Source organism: Vombatus ursinus, unplaced genomic scaffold, assembly GCF_900497805.2.
Source record: "Vombatus ursinus unplaced genomic scaffold, bare-nosed wombat genome assembly UNPS02005459.1, whole genome shotgun sequence".
NCBI classification, from domain to species: domain Eukaryota; kingdom Metazoa; phylum Chordata; class Mammalia; order Diprotodontia; family Vombatidae; genus Vombatus; species Vombatus ursinus.
In genome coordinates, this window is record NW_020945237.1 from 63,824 (window position 1) to 72,492 (window position 8,669).

The 8,669-nt window shown below is 45.5% G+C and overlaps 2 pseudogenes; both read left to right on the top strand.

Moving 5' to 3' along the window:
* Positions 1–4,586: 4,586 nt before the first annotated feature.
* On the top strand, positions 4,587–6,255 carry LOC114032588 (annotated as a pseudogene).
* Positions 6,256–6,921: 666 nt separating this feature from the next.
* Positions 6,922–7,733, top strand: LOC114032528 (annotated as a pseudogene).
* Positions 7,734–8,669: the final 936 nt, after the last annotated feature.

Below are 8,669 nucleotides of genomic sequence, written 5' to 3' on the forward strand. Positions count from 1 at the left end.
GCTCTTGTGCAAGTTGGGGACACTAGACCTAAGGCAGTGATTGGCCTCATGCACTTTGCCAGCAAAATAGCTCTAGTAAACACTTTCCTGAAGACCAAATGGCTTTAGAGACACCTGTGATTTTGAGAAGGGATTTGGAATAATAGCCAAGCTGCCTCAAGCCAGCAGCTTTGAGTGGTAAGTAGGAATACAAGTCACCTTCAACAAAGTCTATCAGATCTCAGGAGATTAATAAATCCTATATGGCCTGAAGTCTCCAGGATTAGCAGAGCCCCAGGATCCCATCTGGCCTTCTCCCTCCAATCTGTATTTCAAAATAGAGGGGCAACACCAGAGAAGGCACAGTGAAAAGTCAAGCACCTTCCAAATTGCAATTCCTTTCACTAGATAGAATTCTACATCTGCTAGAGGTCACAGCTGAAGGAGCCTTAGTCAAAAGATTAAAGGAGTCAACATAGGCCTGTCAGCCTTTATATCCATGATCCAGGTCACTAGGTGTACCTGTCACATTCTCTGCTGAAAGGATGGCAATAGTTGTAAAGCCTATGTTGATATTTAGGTTGAGCATGATTCATTATGATGAAGAAAACAGGCCTGTCCCCATATGGCAGTTAGAGGTAAGACTGTCATCCTCCATTTCAGGTGAAAAGAATTCTATGAATGCGGCTGTTAACGGTCACCAAGGAATGTTGAGAATATCTGAAAAAGATTTTAAGTCTTACTCTACTTGGGTATTGCATACAGTGGTGTATTAGAAAGTCAGTACCAGTGGTTCTTTGGATAAAAGAGAGGGTTTGCCCATTTGAGAGCAGCGGGCCTCCCTGTCCGACAGCCAAAAGGAGCTCTCATCAAAAGAGGGCTCCCTCAGGACTTGCCCAGAGGTTTTAGCCCCTAAGCAAGGAGGGCAAGATGCCTTAGTCACAGGGACCTGAGCTGTTGACAGTTTAATTCTCCAACTCTTTCCTTCTACGGCATCCCCTTTCTCCCTTACTCCTCCATATAAAGAAAAAATTACCCAAAGTTTCTGCCAGGACACAAGGAGTCATTCCCTGCCCTCCTCCCTCCTTTTCTCCCAGTTCTTCAGAGTTCTTTTCTTTCTGGGGGGGGGGGGGGGGGGGGGAGGCTAAAAAAACAAAAGGGTGGGGGGAGTGGGAAAGAAGAGTTGACCAAGTTTAAAATATTTCAAGACTGAAATTTTATGAAACTTTTCACAATCATCCTGAAACTTTTTTTGGTCTGGTTAAAAGGCAGTATTTTGCTACGTAGGTAAGACGTTTTATATTTTCCAACCTTAAGGATCCAGAACAATCAGTGGGTAGAGAATTTGGTGGCTTTCAAAAAAAAAAAAAAGTTGAATATGGATTTGCTAAATTGTCTGTTACAGTGTACAAATAAGGGGTAGGGGGACTAGGTAATGTTTGGCATGGGATACATTCTGTCTAAGGGAGTAGTGAAGTAGCTCATTCATATTGCTATGGCACAGAAAATGCTTAGAAGTCAGGTGGGCTAGGTGATGCCCTATTACACAGATGAGGAAATCAAGTTGGATCTCAAACTCAAAGGCAGCTCCTCGACTTCGAATCTAGATATGCCACTATACCTCAGCAGCTGCAGAGTATTTGAAGATGGTTGGAGGCAGTTATGAGGATCTGGGTAGAGGGGGGTCAGGGAGAGGAAGGGAAGGTCATCTCCATTACTAAGAAAGGGCAAGATAGACTCATAAGAACCAAGCTCCACACACTTCGAGCCAGCCTTGTTGCCAGTCCAGTTGCAGTAACTGAACTATTTGGTTGTTTGGGATCAATGCCCTGTACTTTGTCCAAGTCCTAAGTATCCAAGTCCCAGATTTATCTCACTCTTCAGGGAATTGCCGTTCTTGTTTCATATATCCCAGTGCCCAAGACTTCCTTCTGCATTTGAGCTAGTATTAGCCTGCCTCCCTAATTTACCCACAAAAACCTGTGCCCATTACTAGGTTTAGTACTGCTGTTAGCCTTTAGATACTAGATAAAGATTGATTGACATAGCAGCATTAGGGTGAGGCTACCATTTCGAGAAAGTCAGTCAATGTCTGTGTAACACCTTCCCTCCAAACCCCATCTCTCCCAATCCAGGGAAGCCTGCCTCCAGACCAGATAAAGTGGTACAGCAATGAGGGAAAAAAAAAACATGGAATAAGTCACTTTCAGGAAGAATCCCAGAGTAGATAGATGTTCCAGAAGCAGACGAGGCAGGAGGGGAAAAAAATTCCCCAACCTTTTACTACAGAAAAAAGGATTGGCCTTTTCTCAAGCAAATAAGAAATACCTCATCTTTGGTGACAAGGCTTTTAAAAATCCTGCAAACACTGGTATGCTCATGAATCTTGAGCCTCGTCTCTGTGTTACCAATACCTTTCCCAAAGCAAAGGGAACTCAAAAGATCCTCGAGTTATCTGGTGAAAAATGACTCCAAATCAGCACCAATGTTTACAGCTGCTGCTTATCAGTACACAACCTTTAACTAGCCTAAGAGGAGAAAAAAAAAAAAAGCTCCAGTCCCTCTAGAACTAATCAGGGTGGCAACTAGAATCAGAATCTCGAGAATAGATCTCACTGCAGCATTACTGCCTTTTTAAGATCCCAACTAAAAGTGATTCTGCCTCCCCTCATAGGAATCCAATGGGAATGCCCCTTCCCCCCAATCTTCAGAGGCAGCCCATTCCACTTTGGGAATGACTGATTTTAAGAGCTGTTCATCAGGTCATGATCTAAAGGACTTTGACTATAGTGTGTGTTTCATCTTTGAGATCCTGTATTTTTGGTCCCTAAGTTTTTTCTCCACTTGCCACAGGTGGTGATAGTACCTATAGAAAAAAGTATCTATATACTATTTATATACTTCCCCCAATGTTGCTTGGGGTCAGCCTCCAGAGCACAGGCCATAGGCCAAGGACAAGACAACAGCCAAAAATCTATAGTAACCAAGTCATGGGGGTAGGTGGGGGAAGAGTGGGCCATTATGACTTTGATCAATTAGCCTGGTGATCCAGACTGATTGGGGTGGGGGAGGGGAGGAAAGAGGCTGCAGTGGGTTTATTTCTTTGTTCAGTGAGCCCAGCAATGTGAAGAGGAGGACAGGGGTGGCAGCAATGGTGCCAAAGGCTCAGGCCTAGTAAGCTCTGTCTCTTTTTCCCTTCTATCTCCTGCCCCAGACCCAAGCACCTGATGGGGTGGATTCCAAGGCCAATAGTGCTGCTGCTACTGGCCAGATCAGGCCAACCCAGAGGGCTTCTCCATATCCCCCAGTCCTCCCAGCCCTGCCTGATTGGTGTCTAGAAGTCATCATCCTAAAACCAAAAAAGAAACCAAATGGACTCTTGGAAATTTAAAAACAAAGTCAGTAACGGGCAGAGAAAGGATGCAGTCTACAGTCACCAGAAGCAACCTTAGGAAAACCATTTAAAAGAGGAAAGTTCACAGTTTAGGGAAAAGCTTCCACCCTATGCCAGGTGCTAGAGCCCCCGGCTGCCTTAGCTTTCTGACCCATTGGCTCCAAGTCAGATCTTGTCAGACTAGGAAAGCACAGAGCCTGGATGGCTAGGGCTGGAAGGGACGGTGGGACACCTGGTCCAATCCCTCGTTGTTCAGGGAAAGGAAAAAGTTTGGAAGGGAATTATTGAAGTTGAGGGTAAAAACACCCAGGAAGAGTAGGACCTCAAAAGAATTCGGCCACTGGAACCTTCTTTCAGTCAGAGGAGTGAGGTTTTACTATAAACCCAGTTAGGGGGGCGAGATTCCTAAGGAATCTGAAATTTAATGGGGGTAAAACTGGTACCTTTATACAAAGAAATATTGAGAAAAATCTGGATGGATCAAGGAGTGGTGGTGGGTCCGGAGGTAATTCAGAAACGGGCCTGGGAGTAAGGAGCGTCGAGCAAGCTAATTAAGTAATCAAGGAGGGCTGGGGTGGGAAACGCCAGGGCTGAAACGTGAGGAAGTTCAAGGACTATTTTTTTTTTAGGGGTCCCAGAGCCCTATCAGGAATAGCTGGTTTTGAAGTGTAGACTCTAGGAGGGTGGGTCGGTCTCCAGGAGCATCTGGATGCTCTAACACCGCAATTGTCAAGTATCTTGTAGCTCCAGCTACTTAGAGCCATCCCTTTGAAGTGGGTGGGGGGAGGGGTGTTCACAGGTTCAGTTTTCACAGGTTAAGAGCTGCTTCCAGCTTCGGACTTCCGTTTTCTGGCGCCCATAAAAGGCAGCCTGCGGCCGGGCTGCACCAGAGCGCATGAGCACCGAGGCCGGAGCTGCAGCAGCTTCTGGCGGCCCAGGGCGTCTGGGAGCCGTGATCGAGGTTGTGTGCAAGACCGTGTGCAGGGCAACCCCGAAGACTCCACAGGGGTCCTGAGAAAGCTGAAACGAGAGCTTCCTGAAGAAGTGGTGCACGTGTTCAAGGCCCAGGTCACCCTGTGGGAATGAACCAGGAGCTCTGTCAGCAATAGGGGAGGGCCGGCGCCCACGTCTGCACCGTTTTGTCTTTTTTAATGAGAGGACTAAGACACCCTCAAAAAGATTAAAGTTACGCCACCGCGAGCGGTGGAAGAAGATGGCGCTGACCAGTTTTTTACCAGCTCCAACTCAGCTTTCTCAGGACCAGCTTGAGGCTGAGGAAAGGGCAAGATCACAGAGATCGAGGCAGACTGCACTGGTCTCATCAAGAAGAGAACCTCCCCCTTACGGATATCGAAAAGGTTGGATACCTCGTTTATTAGAGGATTTTGGAGATGGAGGTGCCTTTCCAGAAATACATGTGGCCCAATACCCAATGGATATGGGAAGAAAGAAGAAAATGTCCAATGCATTGGCCATTCAGGTGGATGCAGAGGGAAAAATTAAATATGATGCAATTGCTCGACAGGGACAATCAAAAGACAAGGTCATTTATAGCAAGTACACTGACCTGGTTCCCAAAGATGACCCAGACCTGCAAAGACCTGATGAAGAAGCCATTAAAGAGATTACAGAAAAGACACGGGTAGCCCTAGAGAAATCTGTATCACAGAAGGTTGCGGCTGCTATGCCAGTTCCAGCTGCAGATAAACTAGCTCCAGCTCAGTATATCCAGTACACACCGTCTCAGCAAGGAGTAGCTTTCAATTCTGGAGCTAAGCAAAGAGTTATTCGGATGGTGGAAATGCAGAAGGATCCAATGGAGCCTCCAAGATTCAAAATTAATAAGAAAATTCCTCGTGGGCCTCCTTCTCCTCCTGCACCTGTCATGCATTCTCCTAGCCGAAAGATGACCGTGAAAGAGCAGCGAGAGTGGAAAATTCCACCTTGTATTTCAAACTGGAAAAATGCAAAGGGCTATACTGTTCCATTAGACAAACGTCTGGCTGCTGATGGGAGAGAACTGCAGACAGTCCACATAAATGAAAACTTCGCCAAACTTGCTGAAGTTCTCTACATTGCTGACAGAAAGGCTCGTGAGGCAGTGGAGATGCGGGCTCAAGTGGAGAGAAAGATGGCCCAAAAGGAAAAGGAAAAACACGAAGAGAAGCTTCGAGAAATGGCCCAGAAAGCTCGAGAGAGAAGAGCTGGAATCAAGACTCAAGTAGAAAAAGAGGATGGGGAGGCTCGGAAACGAGATGAAATAAGACATGATAGACATAAAGGGAGACAACATGATAGGAATCTTTCCAGAGCGGCTCCAGATAAGAGGTCAAAACTACAGAGAAATGAGAATCGAGATATCAGTGAAATCATTGCTCTTGGTGTACCCAATCCTCGGACTTCCAATGAAGTTCAGTATGACCAGAGGCTCTTCAACCAGACTAAGGGCATGGACAGCGGTTTTGCTGGTGGAGAAGATGAAATTTATAATGTTTATGATCAACCATGGAGAAGTGGCAAAGACATGGCCCAAAATATCTACAGACCCAGTAAAAATCTGGACAAAGACATGTATGGAGATGACCTAGAGGTCCGAATAAAGACCAACAGATTTGTTCCCGATAAGGAGTTTTCTGGCTCAGATTGTAGGCAGAGAGGCCGAGAAGGACCAGTTCAATTCGAGGAAGATCCCTTTGGTCTGGACAAATTTTTGGAAGAAGCCAAACAGCATGGAGGGTCTAAAAGACCCTCGGATAGCAGCTGCCCTAAGGAACATGAACATGAAGTCAAGAAGAGGAGGAAGGAGTGAGTAGGGTAGCCTCTCAAAGAGAATGAACTATTATCCTTAACTCTGATGACAGTGGTCATTGGAGAATTCTATGTAAATGGTCAGGATGAAAAGCAAATCTGGGATTGTAGATCCCACTACTTTTTTATTACTGGGGCTGGGGGGACGGGAAGCATACTTTAAACTAGTCTGTTTATTTTTAAAGGGGGTGAGCCATATTCTCAGTGTAAAGCTTTTGCTTCCCCCTCTCAGTCAGCCCACCTTTCCCCACCCCATTAGTATTGACAGAAGTTCTATACTCCCCAGCATACCAAATTAAGATCATCATATCTTTAGTGACATTAGTTTTGGGAGATTAACATTTCATAGCAGAACTATCCTTGTACATAAAGCTTAACACCAACCATGCTGAGTAGCTGAGGGAGGTCTCCACACAATGGAGCTGTTCCCTGCTTGTTGAATGTTTACCCCCATTGTGTGTGTGTGTCTCCATGTCTCCATGTCTCCGTGTCTCTGTATCTCTGTCTCTAGTTTTAATTTGGAATGGGAGAGTCAGCTTCTGTGTGGTGCAACTGTTTTAAATAAAACACTTAGATAAACTTTCAAAAAAAAGATTAAAGTTAATAGAGCAAAACTTGTATCGAGCACAAGTCTAGAGGGTTTGGGTATTTTTTTTAAATTTCTAGATCAGGAAATAGGTTAGGAAGAGGCTCCTACCTCTTATATCTTTAGAAGAGGGAGAGACGAGGGAGGAAGGGAGATGGCCGGCAAGAAGACTGTGCTGTCATAGCTAGCGGTTTACTCGAATTCAGAGCCTGAGGCGGCACAGAGGCTGAAGTGGAAGACACAGGGAATGCCGCCTCGGTGTAGGAGCAAGGCGACTTGGTGTCTGAAGCCTCTGGAGATGGCAGTGTTCCTCGACTCAAGGGTGATCAAGATGATCTGCTTGCCACCTTCTCCAAGAAGGTCAGGACCATGTCTCCAGAGGAGATTCAGATCCCCCCAGAGCCACCCTGCAAGTGCTCAAGTCACTTGCAGGACAAGATAGAGAAACTCTATGAGTGGAAGATAAAGGAAGGGATGGATATGAACTACATTATCCAGAGGAAGAAGGAGTTTCAGAATCCCAGCATCTATGACAAACTTATCCAGTACTGTTCAATTGATGAACTTGGCACCAGTTATCCCAAGGATATATTTGACCCCCATGGGTGGGCTGAGGATTCCTACTACGAGGCACTAGGTAAAGCGCAGAAGATTGAAATGGACACATTGGAAAAAGCCAAAAAGGGGAGGACAAAAATGGAGTTTGTGACAGGCATGGAGAGGGGCGCCACAACCAATGCCGCAGTCACTAGGACCGCCACAGCCAGCACCAAGGCTGTGGATGCTCAGAAGACAAAGAGCAAGTGGGATTCTGCTATCCCAGTGACTACAGTAGGCCAGCCTCCCATCCTTACCACAACAACTTCCGTGCCAGCCGTTGTCACAGTGACAACTAGTGCTAGTGGCTCTAAGGCCACAGTCATCTCAGCTGTAGGCACCATTGTGAAGAAAGCCAAGCAGTGGTAGAGGGTTGGACATACTTTGTTGAAGGACAGCTACCCCAGGACCTTGTCAAGACTATGAACACTAGCTGTGGAATGCCCCCCCTTGGACGTGGCACTCACTGGACTAAGGCTTTCCAAAGAACTTCCCATGCCTGAAAATCATTCTCCTGACCTAATAAGAGAATCTGTTGTCCAGTCATCCAGAAGGACCCTTGTTTGTAGTCAAACTAAGGGGTTGGATATAATACTAATAATAAAAATAGCAATAATAGCATTGTATGATGCTTTGAGGTTTGCAAAGCACTCTATAAATATTTCATTTTATCCTCTCAACATCTCTGGGAGGTGGGTACTATTGTTTTCTCCATTTTACAGAGGGAGAATCTGAGGCAGGCAGAAGTTAAGTGACTTGCCCAGGTTCAAACTAGTAAATGTATGAAGTAGGATTAAAACTCCATTCTATTTTAGATTTCTTTTCTCTAATTTCAAATACCTTTTTGTATATGTTTTATGCTCTTGTTCTGTTCTGTACTGTAGTTATTAAAGAATATTGCATATTTTCTGAATGTGTCATTTCTCCATTCTTTCCACTCACCCACCCTTCAAGTACGGGCTCTGTGAGGGCAAGGTTATGCCTTTATCTGTGTATCCTTCCTAGTCATTGGACTGTCATATGGACCTGAAGTGAGAGAGAATGCCCTGTAAGGAAACCCTTCCACCATTGCAGAGCAGGGCTTACTTCTGGTCTTAAAGGGAAAATGCTGACTTTGATGTAGGGCACCTGAGTTAGTCTGACCTGAGAGCTGTGTGACTTTGGGAAAGTCAGTCTTCGTAGGCCTCATTTTCCTCCTCAAAGGAATTGGACTATGTGGCCCCTATGTTCCCTTCCAGCTCTCATTTTTTGCTCTTAAGATGCTATTGGACGTCTCAAACTAGATGTCCCGTAGGTATCTGAAAC